The sequence below is a fragment of the Bombina bombina genome, chromosome 3 (assembly GCF_027579735.1).
Source record: "Bombina bombina isolate aBomBom1 chromosome 3, aBomBom1.pri, whole genome shotgun sequence".
Lineage (NCBI taxonomy): Eukaryota > Metazoa > Chordata > Amphibia > Anura > Bombinatoridae > Bombina > Bombina bombina.
The window spans coordinates 461,907,050-461,934,002 of NC_069501.1; positions in this window are offsets into that span (position 1 = coordinate 461,907,050).

Sequence of the window (26,953 nt, forward strand, 5' to 3'; positions counted from 1 at the left end):
AATTTGCTTCATACTCTTGTTATCTTTTGCTGAAGGAGCAGCATTGCACTACTGGCAGCTAGATGAACACATCTAGTTAGCCAATCACACGTGACAAATGTGTGCAGGCACCTGATCCTAGTGTACGATATGTGCATATTTATTTTCAATAAGAGAACAAAGCAAATTTGAAAATAGTAGTAAATTTAAAAGTGTCTTACAATTACATGCCCTCTCTGAATCATATGTTTAATTTTGACTTTCCTATCCCTTTAAACATGAAGACGCCTTCCTTTCTCTGGAACTGCATGTGTACTGGTTATCATGTCACCAGACAGTGCGAATATACACTTACCAGAGCCATCTAGCATTCTTTTTCTGCAACATAGAAGTTCCAATCAATGCATGTAGTCAATGTGTATTTTCGGAAGAAATTACTTCTACTCTGCATGGTTTAATTCTAGGGTTGCCAGGTGTCTGTCCAGTATTCAACCGAACAGCCCAGCTTTCCTTCTAGGCCTTTATGCATTAGAAATATGGCTCAAAAATAAGTTACACTGTGCAATTTCCATTATATGTGTTACAGGCAACCATGGGGGTGTTCAATCATTGCTGGGTGTGTACCTCTAGCAGCCAAGGGGTTGACATCACTACTCTGTACATGTGTTACTTGCAAACAAGGGGATAAAATGACTGCTTAGGGGTCCATTTATCAAGCTACGGAGGACAGGTATGTACATATCCGCCCCTGTCCACCACACCTCGCCTCTGACGGATAGAATTCTGCTGGCAGAATTCATCATTGCACTAGAACGCTATTTGGCGATCTTGTGGAACGCTACCCACTGCCCGTGCACAGCCAATCACGCGTGGGCAGGAGCTGTCATTGAAATTTGACCACCTAAGGTGGAGAAGAGGTTAGGAAAGCAGCGGTCTGATGACCGCTGCTTCATAAATACGAACTGCAGGTTCTCTTGTGAGGAGGGGGGGGGTGAAGCCTGCCAAAGCATTTGATAAATCGACCCCATAGTTGTGAAAAATATGCAATGGGATCAATGGTGGGGCCTAAGGTTGCGCTTTTGTGGAAACATGTGATCCCAGCTACGTCCCGTAACCAATCACCTATAGGTTGTCTGGTATTTCTATGAAGCACAGCTGGCAACCTTACATACAAATACCAGCTATGGGCTAGATTACGAGTGGAGCAGTAGTCTGCACTCACGTTCAAGCATTAAAACTGCTATAAGTAATTTTTTGCTCTACGAGATTCACGCTCTTATTATGAGTTGAAAGTAAAAAGTTTGCTCTCATGTTCGTAACGTCACGGTAAAAAAGTTGCGAATGCAAAATCGGATTCCGCCATAGACTTCGATGGAGCTGAAAAAGTTGAAAAAAATAACTAGCACCCATAAGTCGCATAAATACAATTTCAGTTATTTAAAACCGTAACTTAGGATAATATTGCATCTTTCATAATCTAATGTTCATAGCATAATATGTTCTATTTATTCTTAAAGAGATATTTAAAGGGACACTGAACCCAATTTTTTTTTTCTTTCGTGATTCAGATAGAGCATGAAATTTTAAGCAACTTTCTAATTTACTCCTATTATCAAATTTTCTTTATTCTCTTAGTATCTTTATTTGAAATGCAAGAATGTAAGTTTAGATGCTGGCCCATTTTTGGTAAACAACCTGGGTTGTCCTTGCTGATTGGTGGATAAATTCATCTACCAATAAAAAACTGCTGTCCAGAGTTATGAACCAAGAAAAAAGCTTAGATGCCTTGTTTTTCAAATAAAGATAGCAAGAGAACTAAGAAAAATTGATAATAGGAGTAAATTAGAAAGTTGCTTAAAATTGCATGCTCTATCTAAATCACGAAAGACAAAATTTGGGTTCAGTGTCCCTTTAAATATATATCTGATGGATATTTGCACAAATATATATTTATACATTTACATATATATATATATATATATATATATATATATACAGTGGCGGCTCGTGGGTTATTCAAATGGGGGTTCACGGATCAGTGTGTATATATATATATATATATATATATATATAAATACATATTTAATATTATAGAGAGGTTCCCTCTGCCTTTATAAGATAGCCCCTCACCTATACCTTATATACAGATATATAATATTATAGAGAGGATCCATCTGCATCACTCACATAGCCCCTCCCCAGTAACTTATAAATCAATACATATTTAATATTATAGAGAGGTGCCCTTTGCCTCACTCACAGAGCCCCTCCCCAGTAACTTATTAATAAATATATATTTAATATTAGAGGTCCCCTCTGCCTTACACACAAAGCCCTCTCACCACAACACACAGTAACACACAATGGCACTTGGTGAAACAGACAGAAGAAAAAGTAACACAAACACACAATGGCACTTGGTGAAACAGACAGTACAAAAAGTAACAGAAACACACAATGACACACACAATAACACTTGGTGCAACACAGTGACATGCACAATAACACTTGGTGCAAAACACACTGACATACACACACAAAACACTCAGTGGAGCACACAGTAAGACTTATGGGCACACAAAGTAACACAAACACAATAACACTCAGTGCAAAACACAATGACATACACACACAAAACACTCAGTGCAACACACAGTAAGACTTTTGGACACACAAAGTAACACAAACACAGTGACATACATACAATAACACTCAATGCAATACACAGTAAGACTTATAGACACACAAAGTAACACAAACACACAGTAAGACTTATAGACACACAAAGTAACACAAACACACAGTAAGACTTATAGACACACAAAGTAACACAAACACACAGTAAGACTTATAGACACACAAAGTAACACAGACAGTAAGACTTATAGACACACAAACAGACAGTAAGACTTATAGACACACAAAGTAACACAAACACACAGTAAGACTTATAGACACACAAAGTAACACAGACAGTAAGACTTATAGACACACAAACAGACAGTAAGACTTATAGACACACAAAGTAACACAAACACACAGTAAGACTTATAGACACACAAAGTAACACAAACAGACAGTAAGACTTATAGACACACAAAGTAACACAGACAGTAAGACTTATAGACACACAAACAGACAGTAAGACTTATAGACACACAAAGTAACACAAAGACACAGTAAGACTTATAGACACATAAAGTAACACAAACACAATGACACACACACACAAAGTAAAAATGACAGAGTACTATAATGTTTGACAGTCACCACACACAATAACAAACAGTGGCACATGCACAAAATAACACAAACATTAACACACAATGTGACAGACACAGTGGCATAAATAAACACACTAAGTGTGACACACAAACTTTTTGGCACACAAAGTAACACAGTGATGTCATATCACATGTACACAGTAACACAATGAGACACAACAACACAAGTCTACTCTATACACAGCTGTACAAACCTTAAGTTATGTGTTCTTGCTGCTCAGCATGTTTCTTATGGGCTACACTGAAAGCAAAGCACTGAGCAGACACACTTCCGGTTAGTACATAAAACATCAGTAGCATGATGGGAACTGTAGTCATTTGAGGAAAGAATGTTACGCATCAAATCATGCTTTAAAAACTACAAATCTCATATGCACTGGAAAGTAGAGGGGTTTTTTTTGCTAGAAATAATAGTTCCAATTTACGGAGTCATGTTATCTGAAGGAAGGTGTAGTGATGACAGTTTGCTGCAAGTTTGTTTATGTTATGTTCAGTGCATATCAAGTCTATAAAGAACCAACATGCACTATATGTCTCACTGATGTAATCCCCATATAACAGCCTAATATTTGTATCATTTGATTTTTCACAATTACATTTTTTTTTCAGCTGAACCTTGCGTGCTGTTTCACTTTCAGGTTTTCTGTTACCAATCTCCTATCATTCTAGGATTTTTACTGAAAACGGCAGAATGATAGGAGATTGGTAACAGAAAACCTCAGTGAAACAGCACGCAAGGTTCAGCTTAATGCAAATGCAGAGAATCAGAGCAAGGTCTAAATACACTCACTGTAATAATAATATTGTGTCACGGAGCAGACAGAGCTAAAGCAAGCTTGAGAGACCAAGCTAAGATTCCCATTAACAGTACGCTAAGAAGATAGAAAAGTCAGACTGGGACTAACACTTTTGCACCGCCAGAAATGGATCTCACTGAGAGGGACACAGACCACCGCACTCACTCTGGCACATTTCTCAGGCCTAATACATCTAATACATTTTTCCAACACACACCGCACGCAGGGAGTAACTAGCAGGTAGGGAGCAGCTGAGATGTCAGTGAGTGGCAGCGCGCTGAGGTAAGAAGTGTCACTCAGATAAAAAAACAGTTGGCAACTATGCAGTACACTACACTCACGTCTGGTTATCACAGTAACTGAGTCAGTCACTAAAGTGCCGCCTGGGTTGTTGGACCCACTTGGTCCCATCATGGATGAGCCGGCCCTGGTTAGATCACTCAGTCCGGTCTCCTGCTTCTTCCTTTTCTGCCGCTGCCACTGTGATCCACAATATGGAGGGATAACATAGAGCAGGGAGGAGGGAGGGATAACACACAAGTTTAAAAAAACAGTGCTCCCCCTGCTGCCCGCCCATAGTAATGGCACTAATCGCACATTGAAAATTGTGCGATTAGCAGAGGTATAGGCTCTGTTATGGGCGGAGCAGCAGATAGATAGAAAACATGACCAAAAGGATATAGCAGCCTATACCTCCTCTACCGCACGTGCGGTAGAGAGGTATATTAAAGGATTTTTTTTTTATTTTATTTAAACTGCACAATCTAGACATTTTATTTAAACTGCACAATCTAGAACATTTTTTGGCTGAATAAATATAATTTTTCCAATAGGGGGAAATTATATTTATTCAGCCAAAACATGTAATTTCTTTCTTTTTTTCCCTTTTCCACAGGAGGCTCACGTGCGGGAGTGCACATATGGAGGAGCCTCCACTGTATATATATATATATATTTCATTATGATATAGAAGTACCCGCTCATAAGAGGATATTAAGTGTATAGTGATGGATTACCTGACACATTAGTATACAGGCAGGTAAACCAGTGCACGGAACCCACAAAAATAGTATTATATATATAAGAAATAATAAAGGTGGGTTAATCCAGCACCAAACTATTAATACACCTCTAGTAAATAGTTGAGAAGCTGTGTAAAAAAGCCACAATGAGCCACTGGATCTGAACCAAAGAAATACAATTTATTCAGAAATAAACAAACATTAAATCAAATACTCAAATATAATATAGGTTAATTCACCACGGTAATGAGTAATCCTAAAAAACTAGGGAGATAATGGCCATAAGTAATATACCGGTATATATGGATTATATAGCATAAACTCAGCACTGAGAATCTAAGCAGAAAAATTGTTATAAGCACAAATAACTGCACATTGAGATCACAATGTGCAGTTATTTGTGCTTATAACAATTTTTCTGCTTAGATTCTCAGTGCTGAGTTTATGCTATATAATCCATATATACCGGTATATTACTTATGGCCATTATCTCCCTAGTTTTTTAGGATTACTCATTACCGTGGTGAATTACCCTATATTATATTTGAGTATTTGATTTAATGTTTGTTTATTTCTGAATAAATTGTATTTCTTTGATTCAGATCCAGTGGCTCATTGTGGCTTTTTTACACAGCTTCTCAACTATTTACTAGAGGTGTATTAATAGTTTGGTGCTGGATTAACCCACCTTTATTATTTCTTATATATATAATATATATTTCATTATATATAGGTCTAGATATAAACATATACATATATATATATATATATATATATATATATATATATATATATATATATAGTCTATTGGAGACCCAGCACTCACTCAACAGTACAACCTCTGGGGTGCGCTTCAAACGCATACACATAATATCCAACAAAAGAAAAAGGCACTCTCCGGTTTTGACTCCTGCAATACTTTACTGTATCATATATATATATATATATATATATATATATATATATATATATATGATGCAAGAAGTCCAGCACTCACTATGCTAAATAGTCGTCGGGGTGCATTCCAGAATGTACACAAAAAATAGTCCAAAGAGAGCACTTGCCGTGAATCAAAGTGAATCTTTTAATCCAGTATGTAAACGTTTTCGGGGAGTGACCCCGTCATCAGACAAGTGAAAAAGAAAGACAAGTGTACTCACCAAGTGTTACAATTTAAATGCTGGTGTCTGTACACCACCTGACCCCGCGGGAGAACGCTTCTCCGAAACTGGAAGTAACCAAGTGACATCATCATCCCGGGTTCCGGAGGCGCACCGGATCACCATTGGACAAGGACCTGTGTATACAAAACGTTTGCCATGGTATTATCAATCATAGTGTTACAGGGCATTATTACAAATGCATACTTATGCCAAAAGTACAATACTCAGGTAGGCCGTGGCATTTAAACAATGCTCAATTGGTACTAAGGGGCCCAAAGTGTGCCAAGAAAATATCCCCCACACGATTACACCACCACCACCAGCTGAAATCGAGACTCATCAGATCTGGCAACATTTTTCCAATCTTCTGTTGTCAAATTTTGGTGAGCCTGTGCGAATTGTAGCCTCAGTTTCCTGTTCTTAGCTAACAGGAGTGGCACCCGGTGTGGTCTTCTACTGCTGTAGTCCATATACTTTAAGGTTCGACGTGTTGTGCATTCAGAGATTGTATTCTGCATACCTTGATTTTAACGAGTGGTTATTTGAGTTACTGTTGCCTTTCTATCATCTCACACAAGTCTGCTCATTCTCCTCTGACCTCTGACATCAACAAGTCATTTTCATCCACACAACTACCGCTTACTGGATATTTTCTCTTTTTCGGACCATTCTCTGTAAACCCTAGAGATGGTTGTGCGTTAAAATCCCAGTAGATCAGCACTTTTTTAAATACTCAGACCAGACCATTTTGCACCAGCAACCATGCCACGTTCAAAGTCACTTAAATCCCCTTTCTTCCCCATTCTGATGCTCGGTTTGAACTTCTGCAAGTTGTCTTCACCACATCTAGATGCATAAATGCATTGAGTTGCTGCCATATGATTGGCTGATTAGCAATTTGTGTTACCAAGCAATTTAACAGGTATACATAATACATATATATATATATATATATATATATATATATATATATATATATATATATATATTAAAAAAAAAAATCATACTTTATTATTCAGTTTGTAAACAAATAATGTAGTTATCCTCTTTCTTTGGCAATTTAAAATATCTAATTAACTGATTTCTAAGTATTAACAAGATTGTTTTGCAAGTTCTCAGTATACTGTAATTAATCCTTCTTTACTAGGTGTGTTACAGTATGATAAGCTTGTTTTTATATGTCATATATGAAAATGTGAGGATTTTGAAGTTTACATTTATGCAGTTTTAGAATATTTGGGTGGGGATTATTGGAGTTTTAACAATAACAGATGCTGTTCCCTTTTATGTATTACATTCAGTATACCTTAAATTAAAGTATTACATTTATATTAGCTAGGACAGACACCTGATGTGGATTCTAAAGAAACAGAACACACAACTAGTTAAACTAATTGTATAAGGAATACAATAGAGTTTGTAGCATTGAATTCCACAAAAACAATATCAATATTACTCCAAGGAAAATTGTTTAGGATGAATACTCTAATTTAAAAAGTTCCATACCATTCATACTTTAAATCTTTATTTATATAAACTAGGAACCCACATTCACACAGTAGCAGAGGATTGTAAAAACACTTAAACCTAGTTTTCAGGTAAGAATTAGAGGTTCAAATAATCATTCACCATTAGTAAACATGGGCCCACTGATATTGCAATATAGAGTAAGCTAAGCCCTTACAATCCGAGGGCTGAATTACTTTTAATTTTTAACATCTAATACAGTGGGCACCAGGATTAGGTATCTCTTATTGTTGAACCATAGTATCAAGTTAACAACTTAGGTAAGCAATTAAAAAAAGGCAGACAGGAGAGACACGGCTGCTCCTGCTGGACCCCTGACGCGCGTTTCACAGAACGCTTCCTCAGAGGGGGTGCGGGCCGCTGCTACTCAGCGTTGTTTATACTAACATTTTGCCCACCTTCCAGATGCAATTGGTGCTCTTTCCGTAATCATTTGCATCCGATTGGTCAATGTGCCTATCAATCACCTTTACCGGTTCTTAAACATCTGACTCCTATTGGTCATTGAAGGCATGTATTACAGAACGTGTCATAGCAATGGTCTAATCCAATCATAAGATTTCAGTAAGGGGGTGTGTACCGTTGCGCTGCACAGATTGGATGATCTTGTTGTGATTTACACCGACCATTAATTCATATCTTGCTTCCAATTCTGTTCTCCTATTCCTTATCGGTGCACTGTGAATGCATATGAGATTACTTTTCTATGTCTAGAATGAACATATATCTGTTTTGTGGATCGAAGTAAGTCAAATACTCGATAATACCCTTTGTCTCACCAATCGTGTACTGATCTATATGATTATTATTATGCCATCTCACCTCCTTACAATTAGACTGAACAATTTTATATTGAGATCATTTTTATTGATTTCCTTCATGAATGTTTCTAGTTTTTCATATGGTCCCTCCCAGATAAAAAAGACATCATCTATGAATCGTAACCATATTGGTATATGTTCAGTGTATAATTTAAGATGATCGGAAAATACATAAAACAGTTCCCAATAGCCAAGGAATAGGTTCGCGTATGTTGGCGCACAAGCTGTGCCCATCGCGGTGCCCTGTATTTGGAGGAAATACCTGTCATTGAAAGTGAAAAAGTTATGAGTCAGGATAAACTGTAATAGTTGGATGATGAACTCATTATGTTTATCATTGTCACAGTTATTCGTAGCCAGATAATATTTGATGGCTTTAATTCCATCATCATGTCTGATGTTAGTGTATAAGGACTCAACGTCCGCTGTGACTAGCCACATATTCTCAGATAATTTGATATTCTGTAACATTTGTAATACCTCCATTGTATCACGTACATATGATGGTAGGGTTGTCAGATATTCACGTAATCTTAAATCGACAAATTTGCTGGCATTTTCTGTCAAATTATCATTTCCCGACATGATAGGTCTTCCTGGAGGTATTGATGGATTTTTGTGTACTTTTGGTAAAAAGTACAATGTGGCAATCTTAGGGTTTTCCTTCATCAAAAACTCCATTGTCGCAAGTAATCTATGAATAGATGCTTTATTTACATCTGAATATGATCCTCCAATGAATACAATGCTATGATACACACCCTCGATGGATATTACTGCCATTGGATAAGAATAATTTTAAGATACGCCCTATAGTCCAAGTACCAAATTCGTACATTAGACTATAATGATTGACAGCCAAATCCTCCAATCCGGAACACTCGATTACGAATATAAAGTAAAAACAGAGTAATCCATATATACACTATCCTAATATACAATGTTGTTCAGTCTAATTGTAAGGAGGTGAGATGGCATAATAATAATCATATAGATCAGTACACGATTGGTGAGACAAAGGGTATTATCGAGTATTTGACTTACTTCGATCCACAAAACAGATATATGTTCATTCTAGACATAGAAAAGTAATCTCATATGCATTCACAGTGCACCGATAAGGAATAGGAGAACAGAATTGGAAGCAAGATATGAATTAATGGTCGGTGTAAATCACAACAAGATCATCCAATCTGTGCAGCGCAACGGTACACACCCCCTTACTGAAATCTTATGATTGGATTAGACCATTGCTATGACACGTTCTGTAATACATGCCTTCAATGACCAATAGGAGTCAGATGTTTAAGAACCGGTAAAGGTGATTGATAGGCACATTGACCAATCGGATGCAAATGATTACGGAAAGAGCACCAATTGCATCTGGAAGGTGGGCAAAATGTTAGTATAAACAACGCTGAGTAGCAGCGGCCCGCACCCCCTCTGAGGAAGCGTTCTGTGAAACGCGCGTCAGGGGTCCAGCAGGAGCAGCCGTGTCTCTCCTGTCTGCCTTTTTTTAATTGCTTACATAAGTTGTTAACTTGATACTATGGTTCAACAATAAGAGATACCTAATCCTGGTGCCCACTGTATTAGATGTTAAAAATTTAAAGTAATTCAGCCCTCGGATTGTAAGGGCTTAGCTTACTCTATATTGCAATATCAGTGGGCCCATGTTTACTAATGGTGAATGATTATTTGAACCTCTAATTCTTACCTGAAAACTAGGTTTAAGTGTTTTTACAATCCTCTGCTACTGTGTGAATGTGGGTTCCTAGTTTATATAAATAAAGATTTTAAGTATGAATGGTATGGAACTTTTTAAATTAGAGTATTCATCCTAAACAATTTTCCTTGGAGTAATATTGATATTGTTTTTGTGGAATTCAATGCTACAAACTCTATTGTATTCCTTATACAATTAGTTTAACTAGTTGTGTGTTACATTTATGCAGTGTGGGTTACATTTTCCAAGGGAGGCTTGCCTGTTTACACAAGTAGTGGAGCTATTATAGATAGCTAGACCATTATGGCACTGACAAATGAGGCAAGTAGTCAAGTCTGCACTGAAATAAGCAATTTTTTTGGGGTGATCCAGGTGCTGCTATCATTAACAGATATTCTTTGTGTCCTCATAGATAAATATACAAACATATTTATTGCGGAAATGTGCAGAACATCTGACCAGTCAATCATTTTACGTAGGAAACCTTTTATATGTCAAGGGCACTTGGAAATCAGGCAAAATCTCGAATTTTATGATCTACGGAAGTCTTATTATTCTATAGTAGTTCTGCTTACATACAAACCCAGTACAAAAAGAGTGGTGTCTTGCAGGGGAATAATATATTGTAATACTACAAATATAAAGTATTTTTTCACTATAGGCAGGTTGTTTTGCCCTTGTTGGGGCTCTTCAGTATGATGTAGCTGCTAGGTTATTGGACTCAAACATTGATTTTAGGTTTACGGCTATATGACAGTTTTGCTGATGATTACATTATATTTCGTAACCACACTTAGAAAGCGTGAAATAAATGCTTGAGCAGGACAGCAGCACCAACCATAGACAGCCTGTTTGGCCCATTTGGGGCTCATCCCTCCATTGTATTAATCTTAGCAAAAAACAAATATACTTATCTGTGCAAAATTGCAACACTTATAATTCAAAATCTATTTCAATATAATGGGCAGCCCTATAGCAAAGGGTGGAATGCTCGAGGACATCAGCATCAACCATAATGACTTGAGCGAGAAAGAGTCCCAAAGTAGCGAAACAGGCTGCCTATGGTTGATGTTGTGTTATTTAAGCCTCATGTATTTCAAAGTTTGCTACTCTACTGGTTTAAACTGACAGGAGCATATGGGGTGCCATATTAAAAATGCATTCTGAATTAGTAATATGCTCTGTGGTATCATTTGTATATTCTATCCATTGTATATTTATTCCTTGCTGAACTAATTAAATGGAGGGTTTATCTCACTCTATTAACAACAATACATTTATTTGGTACAATGGAAGTCCTTGCTCTAAAGGATTTCCATGGGTGTAAGTGCAGACCCTGTTCCAAGGAGTTTACAATATAAGTGTTTCAGTGCTTTGCTCAAAGAGCTTATAATCTTGTATTTAAGTAGAACTTACCTCTGGGTACATACAGTGTAGAGAAATTAAAGAAATCCCTGATGTAAGACTCCACTCAGCATGTGAAATAACACTAGTCCCCTCTGAAATCTTCAATCCTCCTGCCACTGCCATAGAGTATTCCAGGATTCGTTATACTGCTTGCCAGATATGAATCAGTCTATGCACATCTTGTATGGAGTTTTCATCCAATGCAAGAAGATAGGTGCATGACATACTGTACCTTATAATGCAGTATTTATTTCAGTTTCTAATCCGAGGTATAAAATACAGGACCATCCCATGACGTATCAAAACTTGTGCTTCACTAGGACTCTCTGCTTCAAAAATCCAACAGAAATACTTGTTCCACGGTGACTGTAGACATTCAAGTTTAGTGTCACAGATATGGTAGTCCTTGTTCCAGGGTGCTGCAGTTCTCAGATAAAATTCTAAACCAGCTGCAATGTGCTTATAACCTAGTAGTATTATTGGTGTCCCTACGTCAAGGCATTGCATTAAGGATATAAGTGCAAACATATTAATCATATAATTGTATTCTCTTTGCCAAGATCCTTAACATCATTACATTATACAGATATGTGCAGTGAGAGTGGATTTAAGCCATTCAATTTGATATAATATCAGTTTATTAAAGTTATAGCAGTATAAGCGTAATTATACTCTATTGTTAGTGTTATGATTCAAGTTCTAGTGTTACAGAGATGATTTGTATATCTTGTATCAATTAGCCTTGAAAAGTACAGAAAGCTTTAAACATACAGAACTAAATTAAAGCTAAAGATTTTTATGAAATCGGAAAGTAAAGGAAAAGCGCAACAGAAATCTGAGAAATGATCTGACCTCACTGCACATGTCTGTAGGCTCTTGGAGCAGGATCTGTATTTATAATCTAGTGTGGTAATGAAATGTTTTTCGCAAAGAGCTTACAAATTTGTTAATCTTACCTTAGATAATTACCGTTTAGTAATATAAAAATCCTTAAAGGACATCTGCCATCAGCGCATATACTGCTGACCAGATGCGCATCAGTCTGATCAGAATTTATTTCAGATTGCCAGTTGTGTTTTCTTCATCAGAACAAACAGCTGCATAAAATGCAGTGTTTAATGAAGGTCCCAGCACCAGTGAGTTTGCAGCATGGGGACATCTCCCATCAGCGCGTATACTGTTTGCCAGATGCGCATCAGTCCCAGCACCATTGAGTTTGCAGCGTATAAATTGCAGACCCTGCCGTGGGGTTTATATTCTAGGCCTTTACTAGAAGTCCTTCCTTTAGAGCATTTGCAGACTAATGATGCAGTAATTCTTACCATCCTTAAAGCTGGCTTAAAGCCTTTACTACCAGCTTCAATTCTTATAAACATATGTATAGGAAGCACAGAAAGGCATTGGTATGTCCTACAGTTATGGCTATAATATTTATAATGCTATAATATGTTCAAAATAATTATTTTAAAAATTAAAATATTTATTAAATTATATGTATTTTTAAATAAAGGTGAGAAGATAATATTAATCATTATTATGTATGGTTTGTATGCTATGTTTTTGTCAGGGTTGTTTCCCTGCTTTGTTTGCCATGTGCTGCTGGCAGAAATTTTAGTCACCTTTCTTACTGAATCTGGTACAGAGTGTGTGATGCTGCTCATTTCCTGCACGCCCTCTTATGGCCAGACTGTTGTACATCATCCGTGTGAGGCAGGTTGCAGTCTCAGAATTGTGATTTCATCACTTATTATTTAAAGTTCCTGTATTCCAGTTCCTGTGTATTACCTGGCTAGTCTGATGTCTCTTCTGGTTCCTGATCCCTGGCTTGTTCCTGACTTTGCTGTTCTCCTTGTTCCTGATTCTGGCTCATCTGACTACTCGCTTTGGCTCCTGACTCGGCTCGTTTGACTACCAGCTCTGGTTTTGACTTCTGGCTTGTTATTTGACTTGTGGGCTTTTTATTATTTTGTTATTAATAAAGGTGTTATTATTTTTGCACTTCTTGTCTCAGTCTGATTTCTGGCATCCTGACATTACGCAAGGGCCATGAATCCTGATGGTGCTAATAATCCACTTTTACCTACCATCATTTCCAAGATAGATGAACAGGATCACCGCTTGGATCAATTTGCACTAGCCTTGCAAACCCTGCTGACTCGCACTGCACATTTGGAGTGTCAAACAAGTTATAGCTGCTCCTGTTTCCTCTGCGGCACCTAGTCCTACCAGGAGCATGTCTGGTTCTGCACCTCTACCTCAGCGTTATGGAGACGATCCTAATCAGTGCAGAAGGTTTTGGAACCAGGTGGGCATGTTTCCCTCTGACAGAGCTAAGGTGGGATTTTTCATCTCTTTACTCTCTGACACTGCCCTTGCCTGGGCTAATCCCTTGTGAGAGACTAATAAACCTGTGATTTCTAATTGCCCTGAATTTGTGGCCTCCTTTTTGAAGGGTATTTGATGTTCCAGCTCGCTCCTCCTCTGTTGCCAAACGACTCATGTCCATTTAGCAAGGTACGAGATCTGTTGCTCAGTATGCCATTGAGTTCCATACGCTTGCCACAGAGGTTGGTTGGAACAATGAAGCCCTTGTTGCCGTCTTCTTTCATGTACTGTTGTGCTGATGCAGTTGGGATTCACGCGTCTCTCCGCGGCGTAGAGGGCCTTTAGGAGGAGGGAGGGGCTCTGCCTCTATTGCGGGTTACAGGGCCACCTTTTAAAGTCTTTTGCTACACGGACGGTTAAACACTTGCACCTAGGGTCCTGTCGGGGGCAGACCTTGGGTGGTTTATCCTCGTCCCCGGAACCGCTAAAGGAGAAACCTTTGGTCACAGTTGTCCTTTCCTGGATGGACTCCTACAAAGTCACCCAGGCTCTTGTTGACTCTGGTGCTGCGGGCTATTTCATTGACAGTGCTTTTGTATCACAGCACTCCATTCCTGTATTGCCTCGGTCCGTTCCGCTTGCTATTGAGGCCATTAATGGCAGGCCTCTTCAGCCTGCACTCGTTATGCACGAAACCACTCTGTTATCCATGGCTGTTGGGGCTCTCCATTTTGAAACCCTCCAGTTCCAGGTGATTAACTCTCCACATTTTCTGGTTGTTCTGGGTTATCCCTGGCTCCAAAAGCACAATCCCGTGTCGACTGGCATATGTCTGAAATTTTGTCATGGTCTCCACAATGTATTTCCACTTGTCTTTGGAAACCAGTCAAAGTCCTGTGCACTTCTTCAGTATCTCAATTGCCTGAGGAGAACCAAGAGTTCCAAGATGTTTTTTACAAGGTGCGTGCCAGTGCATTGCCTTCTCACCAGTCTTACGATTGTGCCATAGACCTGCAACCCGGAGCCATTCCTCCTCGGGGCCGGGTTTACCGTCTCTCGGTTGCAGAGAATTGTGCTATGGAGGAGTATGTTGCTGATGCTCTATCACAGGGAACCATCCCCAAATCCTGCTCTCCTGCAGGGGCTGGCTTCTTCTTCATGAAGAAAAAGGGTGGCGAGTTAAGACTATGCATCGATTATAGGGGTGTCTTACCATTAAGAATGCTTACCCTATTCCGCTCTTTACGGAACTCTTTGACTGCCTCAAGGGAGCTACGGTCTTTTGTAAACTTGATTTGAGAGGAGCATACAATCTCGTTAGGATGAAGGAGGGCCACGAATGGAAAACAGCATTTAACACCAGGAGCGGGCATTATGAGTATCTTGTAATGCCCTTTGACCTCTGTAATGCTCCAGCTGTTTTCCAGGAATTTATTAATGATGTTCCTCGAGATATGTTACAACAGTGTAATGTGGTGTACTTAGATGATATCCTCAAACACTCACCCACTCTTGAGGCTCATCGTTCTGATGTCACTCGGGTACTTCAGAGACTACATGAGAATGGCCTGTTTTGTAAACTCGAGAAATTTAAGTTCCATCAGACTCAAGTAACCTTCCTAGGTTATGTAATCTCCATTGCAGGGTTCTCCATGGATACTGACAAGTTGTCTGCAGTCCTGCAGTGGCCTCGCCCAGTTGGTCTTCGCCCTATTCAACGTTTTTTGGGCTTTGCCAATTACTATACAAAGTTTATTAAAAAAAGTTCTTCCTTTGTCAAACCTATCACTGACATGACCCGTAAGGAGAATGATCCACTCCATTGGTCACCTACTGCCAATAAGGCTTTTGAGTCTTTAGACTGCCTTTGCTGCCTCTCCAGTTCTGGCTCATCCTAACCCTGTCCTGCCTTTCATTCTTGAGGTCAATGCGTCTGAGACTAGAATAGGTGCCCTCTTGTCTCAACGTCCTACGCCTGACGGTTCCTTGCATCCATGCAGTTTCTTCTCTAAGAAATTGTCTCTGACGGAGTGCAATTATGAAATTGGCGACAGGGAATTACTGGCCATAATTTTGGCACTCAAGGAATGGAGGCACCTTCTCGAGGGTACTAGCGTACCAGTGCTCATTCGTACTGACCACAAGAATTTGACTTATCTATCCGAAGCAAAACGTTTGTCGCCCCAACAGGCCAGATAGGCGCTATTTTTGTCTCGGTTTAATTATGTGGTCTCCTACCTGCCTGGTAGTAAGAATGTTAGGACTGATGCCCTCTCTCGTCAATTTTCGCCTCTGTCCAAGGAGGAGTCTGTACCTATTCCAGTTATACCTCCTGATCATATTTTTGCCACCATACGTTCTAATTTGACTTCTCCCTTAGGGGAGGAGATCCTGGCTGCACAAACCAATGCACCTTCTGAGAAACCTAGTGGTAAGTGCTTTGTACCTGAGAATCTTCTAACTAAACTATTGCACACTTACCACTATCCTAAAGCCGCAGGTCACCTAGGCAAGAACCAAATTATTTGGTCTGTCACTCGACAATTCTGGTGGCCAGGTCTTCATTTTGATAATGCTGTGTATGTTGCCTCCTGCTCAGTCTGTGCACAGAATAAGACTCCTCAACATCTACCCGTGGGTCTTCTTCAACCTATTACTAATGGTGAGCAGCCTTGGACACATCTTTCCATGGACTTCATTGTCGAGCTCCCTGTTTCCAATGGTAATACTATTATTCTAATGGTGGTTGACCATTTTTCTAAAATGTCACATTACATAGTCTTGGACCGGGGTAGCCAGTTTGTCTCCAGATTTTGCTGTTCCTTTTGTGCTCAAATGGGGATCCAGCTTTCCTTCTCCTCGGCATATCACCCTCAATCCAATGGGGCTGCGGAAAGGTCTAATCAAGCTCTGGAACAGTTCCTCCATTGCTATGTCTCAGATCACCACAATAATTGGTCTAAACTGTGTCCTTGGGCATAGTTCGCTCGTAATAGTGCTATTAATGCTTCCTCCCAGTTATCCCCGTTAATGGCAAATTATGGGTTTTAACCATCCTTGTTGCCCGATATATTCATTTCTCAGGGTATTCCGGCTTTGGAGGAGCATCTCCAGCAACTCCATTCCACGTGGGTGCAGATTCAAGATTGCCTTCATCATTCTATGCAGCGCCAAAAGTTCCAGGCTGATCGTAGCCATCTGCCCGCGCCTTCCTACCAGGTTGGTGAGAGGGTTTGGCTGCCCTCCCGCAACTTGAACCTTCATGTGCCTTCCAATAAACTAGCTCCCCGTTATGTTGGTCCTTTTCGGATACTCAGATCGGTCAATCCTGTGGCCTACAATCTTGACCTTCCTCCTGCAATGCGCATCTCCAATGTTTTTTGTCATGATCCGTTCATCGCCATGTCACCGCGGCTTCCGGATCTCCTCTGTGTCCTTACCAGGTCACGTTGCCTAGCTGGATATTGACCCTTCCCTTGCCTGACTACTCTTAGCCTGATCCTTATAAACTACTTACTGGATATTGACCCTTGCCTTGCCTGACTACTCTGTAGCCTGATCCTTATAAACCACTTACTGGATATTGACCCTTGCCTTGCCTGATTACTCTGCAGCCTGATCCTTAAAACCTGTTTACTGGACATTGACCATTGCTTTGCCTGACCACTCTGCTGGATATTGACCCTTGCCTTGCCTAACTACTCTCAGCCTGATCCTTATAAACCGCTTACTGGATATTGACCCTTGCCTGACTACTCTACAGCCTGATCCTTATAAACCACTTACTGGATATTGACCCTTGCCTTGTCTGACTACTCTGCAGCCTGATCCTTAAAACCTGTTTACTGGACATTGACCATTGCTTTGTCTGACCACTCTGCTGCCTTATCCTAAACCTGCTTAAAGGGACATTGACCATTGCTTTGCCTGACCCCTCTGCTGGATATTGACCCTTGCCTTGCCTGACTACTCTCAGCCTGATCCTTATAAACCGCTTACTGGATATTGACCCTTGCCTTGCCTGACTACTCTGCAACCTGATCCTTATAAACCGCTTACTGGATATTGACCCTTGCCTTGCTTGACTTCTCTCAGCCTGATCCTTATAAACCGCTTACTGGATATTGACGCTTGCCTTGTCTGACTACTCTGCAGCCTGATCCTTATAAACCGCTTACTGGATATTGACCCTTGCCTTGCCTGACTACTCTCAGCCTGATCCTTATAAACCGCTTACTGGATATTGACCCTTGCCTGACTACTCTGCAGCCTGATCCTTATAAACCACTTACTGGATATTGACCCTTGCCTTGCCTGACTACTCTGCAGCCTGATCCTTAAAACGTGTTTACTGGACATTGACCATTGCTTTGTCTGACCACTCTGCTGCCTTATCCTAAACCTGCCTAAAGGGACATTGACCATTGCTTTGCCTGACCGCTCTGCTGCCTTATCCTTAAACCTGCTCAAAACGTATACAGGGAGTGCAGAATTATTAGGCAAATTAGTATTTTGACCACATCATCCTCTTTATGCATGTTGTCTTACTCCAAGCTGTATAGGCTTGAAAGCCTACTACCAATTAAGCATATTAGTTGATGTGCATCTCTGTAATGAGAAGGGGTGTGGTCGAATGACATCAACACCCTATATCAGGTGTGCATAATTATTAGGCAACTTCCTTTCCTTTGGCAAAATGGGTCAAAAGAAGGACTTGACAGGCTCAGAAAAGTCAAAAATAGTGAGATATCTTGCAGAGGGATGCATCACTCTTAAAATTGCAAAGCTTCTGAACCGCGATCATCGAACAATCAAGCGTTTTATTCAAAATAGTCAACAGGGTCGCAAGAAGTGTGTGGAAAAACCAAGGCGCAAAATAACTGCCCATGAACTGAGAAAAGTCAAGCGTGCAGCTGCCAAGATGCCACTTGCCACCAGTTTGGCCATATTTCAGAGCTGCAACATCACTGGAGTGCCCAAAAGCACAAGGTGTGCAATACTCAGTGACATGGCCAAGGTAAGAAAGGCTGAAAGACGACCACCACTGAACAAGACACACAAGCTGAAATGTCAAGACTGGGCCAAAAAATATCTCAAGACTGATTTTTCTAAGGTTTTATGGACTGATGAAATGAGAGTGAGTCTTGATGGGCCAGATGGATGGGCCCGTGGCTGGATTGGTAAAGGGCACAGAGCTCCAGTCCGACTCAGATGCCAGCAAGGTGGAGGTGGAGTACTGGTTTGGGCTGGTATCATCAAAGATTGTGGGGCCTTTTTGGATTGAGGATGGAGTCAAGCTCAACTCCCAGTCCTACTGCCAGTTTCTGGAAGACACCTTCTTCAAGCAGTGGTACAGGAAGAAGTCTGCATCCTTCAAGAAAAACATGATTTTCATGCAGGACAATGCTCCATCACACGCGTCCAAGTACTCCACAGCGTGGCTGGCAAGAAAGGGTATAAAAGAAGAAAATCTAATGACATTGGCCTCCTTGTTCACCTGATCTGAACCCCATTGAGAACCTGTGGTCCATCATCAAATGTGAGATTTACAAGGAGGGAAAACAGTACACCTCTCTGAACAGTGTCTGGGAGGCTGTGGTTGCTGCTGCACGCAATGTTGATGGTGAACAGATCAAAACACTGACAGAATCCATGGATGGCAGGCTTTTGAGTGTCCTTGCAAAGAAAGGTGGCTATATTGGTCACTGATTTGTTTTTGTTTTGTTTTTGAATGTCAGAAATGTATATTTGTGAATGTTGAGATGTTATATTGGTTTCACTGGTAAAAATAAATAATTGAAATGGGTATATATTTGTTTTTTGTTAAGTTGCCTAATAATTATGCACAGTAATAGTCACCTGCACACACAGATATCCCCCTAAAATAGCTATAACTAAAAACAAACTAAAAACTACTTCCAAAACTATTCAGCTTTGATATTAATGAGTTTTTTGGGTTCATTGAGAACATGGTTGTTGTTCAATAATAAAATTAATCCTCAAAAATACAACTTGCCTAATAATTCTGCACTCTCTGTACTGACCTCTGCATTGTCTGACCACTCTTTCGGTATACCTTCAACCAGCATAAGTCTCTTTACCTTGTACCCCCTCATCTCAGTAGAGACGGTTCTGTGACCCTGCAACACTTGTGAGTACACAGTTTTCTTTTCCTGCATAATAATTATCTTTTATTCTTTCCTGAGTGGGCTGACTGCTCTCAGCCTGATCCTTATAAACCGCTTACTGGATATTGACCCTTGCCTTACCTGACTACTCTCAACCTGACCACAAATAATAAAATGAGAATTAAAAAAATTGATAATTTAAGTAAATTGGAAACTTTTTTATAATTGTATTCTCTATCTGAATCATAATAGAAAAATGTTGGGTTTTATGTCCCTTTAAGCAAACCAACAGGTGCTTTCCCTTTGTTGCACACCCCTAGGCAGGCTCTCACCTTCATATAAGAAAACGAAAACAACCCAAATGTTTTACTGATATCCACACCCCTGTGTGTTGTACTCTTGAAATACAGGACACAGTAGAAAAATAAAGCAATATGTACCCCTGACATACTAACATCATGAGGTCTTCATGACAGTTCCTTTATGTTTATGTTCATACTTAGTTAACAATTAAATAAACACTTTAACACCCTTGAGCCAAAACATTATAGGAACATGAAATCCAAAAATGTTTCTTTAATGATCCAGACAGAGCATGCATGTGTCTGGTGCTTTATATGACAGCAGTTTTGTGAGAATGTTATCCATTTGCCAGAGCACTAGATGGCAGCAATATTTTCTGCCGTATAGTGCTCCAGACACCTATATATTTACTGAATTAGGCAATGGCTCTCAAGGAGCCTTTATTCTTAAAGACAACATACAACATGTACACACAATACCCCTCACATTAATTAAGGTATTACTTATATTCAAATGAGGGGTCTCATGGCCTAGGCAGCTGGTGATTACCTTAGGAATTTTAATCACCTTTTCCACCAGGTGCCTTTTTGATGCTCTGTTTTTTTAAAGGAACCCTAGCTCCCCAAAACAAGCACTACAACAGGGAAAGCAACCCCTCTTTTGAAAGAGAATAGCTTCTTCTTTCAAAAGAGATATCACTAGTCATGGTGGCTATCCACTTATCACCATGGCAACAGGCATCTTCTGGCAGAACCATGGGCATACATAACAACATCCAGGGGTGGAGTATCACCTATGTTACCCTCAAAATACATTGCCAAACTTGAGACTCATTATTTGTAGGCAGCTCACAGCATAACTCACAGCAGTGGCCCTGAGTGGACTCTTCCGCTAATCAATCAGCAGCTCTAGTAGCACAACCCTTCTGTACGGCTAGCTTTGCTGATTGGGTCGGCAGAAGTTTCTGCTCTGGACCCAGAATGCTCTGCAGGTGCTGAGCAGTACTTTAACTATATGTGTTTCAATTCTTTGCAGGAATGAAACACCAAGGGTTCGATAGTTCAAGCCTTCTCCTCCCTTACGACTGAAGGTTCTCACAAAAGAACCTGCAGTCAGTATTTATCAAGCAGCAGTCATCAGACCTCTGCTTCCTACCCTCTTGTCCATCCCTTAGGTGGAGAATTTCAATCTCCCCGGTCTCATCCAACCGGGGAGATTGACAGCTCCTGTCCACGCGTGATTGGCTTTGCGCAGGCAGGGGGCGGTGTTGCTATTTTGCGCTCATGTGCTATGGTAAATTCCAGCAGCGGTTTGCTGCCAACAAGAGGCGAGCTGGGGCGAACAGGGGGGAATATGTACTCCACCGTCCTCCACCCTCGCTTGATAAACCAAGCTCATAGTGGTGCAGTCGCTTAGACTTAAAATGACATGCTCTAACAAATTAGCATGTCATTTTTCATCAACAATGGCCCTTTAACATTTTAAATCACTAAATTTTAAGGTCTATCTTTTCAATGTCAGTGTCTTGTTGACATTTTAACAGAAAGTATAGACTGAATCTGAGCAAATAGAAGCTACATCACCCATTGTATATTGGGGTGTACAGGTGTGCCACACTGCAGCAAATAGGGTTACCACCCAGCCAGTATTGAGTTATGCTGTTTTATTATTTATTCAAATGTATGTTAATGAGCATGGCCGGTATTTCCTTCCATGAAAAATGGCAACCCTAGGCCAGCAAATGTTTTTGAAATGTCCAAAATAAGTTATTTTCTTTAATTTAGTAATAGCAATGCAAAGTAAGTTTTGAAGGCAATATAAGGGAAAACATGTTTATTCTGGGCAAAATAGCTATATATAGTATATACCTCAGCATAATAATAAAAAATATGAAATTGTTTTACATTTTTGTTTTATATTTATGACAAACAGTAGCACTTTAAGTGTATAATCCTTTTTCTCTAAATTATGTACTACAATAATTTTCTTAAAAATCATGTTTTTTAACCCAGATCTACCATATGAAGCGTTGTAATGTAATTAGTATATATCAAATTCTTTAGGAAACTACAGCTAGGTGGCGTATTATATAATCATTTTTTGTATTCTTGTTGCATTAGAAGCCCGGATAGCTCAGTCGGTAGAGCATCAGACTTTTAATCTGAGGGTCCAGGGTTCAAGTCCCTGTTCGGGCGTCCATTCTTTAATTATTATTTTTTTTAATTTATTTTTTTAACTGTATTAAATATGAAAAAAAAGTACAGTAATAAAAAACAACCATGGAAGTATTGATGCTTACTGAAAGAATTGCCAATTTGTATTTAAAAATACAAATATAGAGTTTTTTGTGCTTCTACATTTCAAAGATGAATAACAATAATAAAAAAACTAAAATACGATTCGCCCGAACAGGGACTTGAACCCTGGACCCTCAGATTAAAAGTCTGATGCTCTACCGACTGAGCTATCCGGGCGTTCGTTAATTGAACTCAAAGGTGCTGTGACCTAGTGGTTATCAACAAGTTGCAGTAACACAATTGCAGGCATTAAAATAAAGAATTGCCATTTTTAATGCATTTATTTATGTACATATTATTTATTTATCTATTTTTGCAACTAACCGATTTTGCAGCAATACAATTCAATTTTACTGGAAAAAAAAACAGTCTCCCGAACAGGGACTTGAACCCTGTGAGGGTTTGGCTGATAGCAAAGGCAACGATCTTTTTGGGAAACAAGTTTGAGGTAGGTTGGGGTAATAACTGCTGGGTATACGGACAGCTTTGTAGCTGAGCGTCTAGTCTTTCCCAATAATCGTGATCACAAACTGTATAGACTCATCTTTAGCATTAATTCGTGTTTAAATTACAGATCTCCAGCTTTTCACAACAGATTTTTATTTTTTATGTTTATGTCAGATACAACAAAATAGCAGATTTATCTAAAAATTGCCTTAGCTTAGCCACAGCTTAGATATTGTTGATTGTATTGATGTTCCATACCATATCATCTGGAAGGTTATTCCATGCATCAACTGCACTTTTTTATATTAAAAGTCTTTAACTAATAGTACCTATGCAATGACTTGTGATGATGAATATGCTGTTTGGGGAGATAAATGGAAAGAAAAAAATTATCTAGAACACACATATAAGGATTTATAAGTGATTTTTCTCCACGGATAAATGGAGTAGAATGGCAAGAAATAATAAAAATAAAAAAAACGCTTAATAAATATTCTCTATTTGTGTTCACAACATTACTATTTAAAGATAAAAAATATATTAAGGAAAATAGTTATTTTAAATAAAATAAGGATTTTAATTATGTGTTTAATCGTTAAACATGAGAGAAGCACATAATTAGTTGCACTTAGCACACAGTAGTGCAAAAGTGGGGAAAACAGGATTTGAACACAATATTGCAAGGACCCCATGTAGTTCAGTTTGCATACTGCTCTAAGCAATCACTGCGTATCAGACAAACTGCAGGGTAGTTATTCACACAATTTGAGCTACAGCCTTTGGAGTGAATAAAACAATTATTACTTTCAGAGGTAATTTAACGCAAAAGTAGGATAGATAAATAAACAAATAAATAATGAAATAATAAATATTGCAATTATCTTATAATTTAATTGATTAATGGGAGTTAAATCATAGGTTTGAATTAAGGTTACACTAACATATGTTGTGCAGGGATTACAAGAGAGGAGAGAGAGATAAGAGAGAGAAGAGAGAGAGAAGAGAGAGAGAGAGAGAGAGAGAGAGAGAGGAGAGAGAGAAGAGAGATTTTTTTTTCGTCTTTTTACCAAATAATGAACCTTCATGTTTAAAGATGGAGGTTTACTGTTTATCAAACTGAAACTAAACACTGAAACCAAAAAGCTATTTTTAAAGAACCAGAGAGTGCCCTCAAGTTACATACTTGTTATATATACACACCAAACATCCCAACCTGCAAAAACGAATTTCAGGGAGGTGTCTTTACCCGCTACTGCGCCGTCACCCCCCCCTCCCTCCCAGTTATATATTGGACACCTTGAAACCCTAAATAAGATAGAGACTTATCATTAAAGTAGTTTCCCACTAAAGTCACATTTTAAAAAAAGTAGCTTTATTGCACAACCACATACAACAAACCTATTTTCCAGTGATCGTACGCTTGTTGAATGCTTAAACATTTTAGAATACAAAGTTTAATTACGTGCAGTAAATAAGGTAGTATTTGGGTTTTATTTTATTAAAATCAGTGGCTTTTTGGTTACTGATGCATGCTTTGAGGGTTCTATAATGTCCCAGCAACTAAAGGCATTCCTTAAAGAAGCATTTTTCCAGATTTGGGCCACATTGGATCATGGTACTTGGAATTTCAGGGAGATTGCATTCCATTTGCTGGCATCAGGGAGCTGCTATTACAATCAGGGTGACTCCTTGAACTTCAGGGAGAGTTGGGATGTCTGACACACTGAGATACAAACAAGGGTGACACAGGCCCTTTGTATTTTCCCTAGACACATACAAAACACAGAAATGAACTGCACTCTCAAACTGGACTGGGTACACATCCCATGACCCTGCCAAGTTCACAGCCCTGGGTGCTCACCAGAACTCATAGACAGCTGCACAGATTTCAGGGACTCAAGCAGTTAACCCCAGCCAAGTATGGGTAGAAAGCCCATAGGGAAAACTACAAAACAAACGTATTAACACAACACATATAAAGCCTGTCTCTCTCTTGCAAGCACACAGCTAGATTTTGTTTTTCAAGGAGATCTTGTATGTAATGTTTTAATGCCTCAGCACAGTTTACGTCTCACATTAAGCAAGATACATACTTTGACTGTGTTGGTATAAAGAGGAATATAATCCAGACACCAATGCAGTCATAAAATATCTTTTTTTATATTATTTAAATAGACAAAGGGGCCTACCAAGGTAGAAGTGCCTAGGGCCCACAAGATCCTGTATGGTTGGGAGTAGGGTTGCACCCAGCCGGTATTTTACTGACATGGCTGGTATTTTTAATGTTCAGGTCAAAGTTAAAAAAACAGATTAAATATAGAAATTAAGATGCTATCATGGTCAAACTTCCTCTAAGTGTATTGGAATCTAATTATAAACAAATGATCATTTAAAATCAGTCATAGCAGCATAAGTTTCTGATTTATGCTGTATAAATATTAATGCAAATTTATGCTAATTAGCCTGGCTGGTATTTTTTCACAGAAAAGGTGGCAACCCTGGGTGGGATTTCTGCCCTCTTTCTTGCCCGCAGTTCCCTATTGAAGGGCAAATGTGCCAATTTCTGAGGACTGTCATGTTTCTACTCACAAACCCCCCCTAAGGCTCTGCCCCACCCACTTATGTTACACCTCTGCCCCACCTACAAAACTGCAGCTGTCCTGTTTCGTCCCATAGAGGCCCCACCCACAAAAACTCCAGTGGGACACAACTTACTAGTTCCCCCTTTCCCTTAAAGGGATATGAAACCTAAAGCTTTTCTTTTGTGATTCAGACAGAGCATATAATTTAAAAAAAAGTTTCCAATTTACTTAAATGATCAAATTTGCTTTGTTCCTATGGTATTATGTGTTGAAGAGATACCTAGGTAGGCATCTGGAGCACTAAATGGCAGGAAATAGTGCAGCCATCTAGTGCTCTTGCAAATGGATAACATTCTTGCAAAACTGCTGCCATATAGTGCTCCAGAAATGGACTGGCTCCTAAGCATATGTCCATGCATTTCAACAAAAGATACCAAGAGAATGAAGAACATTTGATAATAAAACTAAATTCGAAAGTTGAATAAAATCGCATGCTCTATCTGAATCATGAAAGAAAAATTTGGGGTTTCATATCCCTTTAAAGGTACATAAAACACAACATTTTTCTTTCACGATTCAGACAAAACATACAATTTTAAACAACTTTCCAATTTACTTCCGTTATCACATTTTCTTCAGTTTATTGTTATCCTTTGTTGAAAAGCAGTAAGGTCAGAAGCGTGCACGTGTCTGCAGCACTATACGGCAGTTTTGCAAGAATGTTATACATTAGCAAGAGCACTAGATGGCAGCACTATTCACGTCATACTGAATGCAGATTGCAAATTAATTAGTTTCATATTATTTTGATTAAAGCGACATAAAACCCAACATTTTTCTTTTGTGCTTAAAATAGAATAGTGCATGCAATTTTAAATAACTTTCTAATATACTATTAACAAATATGTTTCATTCTCTTGGTATTTTTTTGTTGAAAGAGCAGAAATGCTGTACTGGGAGCTAACTAAAGACATTGAGTGATATTTAATGTTTACTGGTAACCAAGGAAGTACAATTATTATTTTCTATGTTACTGGCAGCCAAGGAAGTACAATTATTATTTTCTATGTTACTGGCAGCCAAGGGGTAAAATGACTGATATTAGTTGTGAAAAATATACTTGGCAGGATCAAGATTGGGGTCTA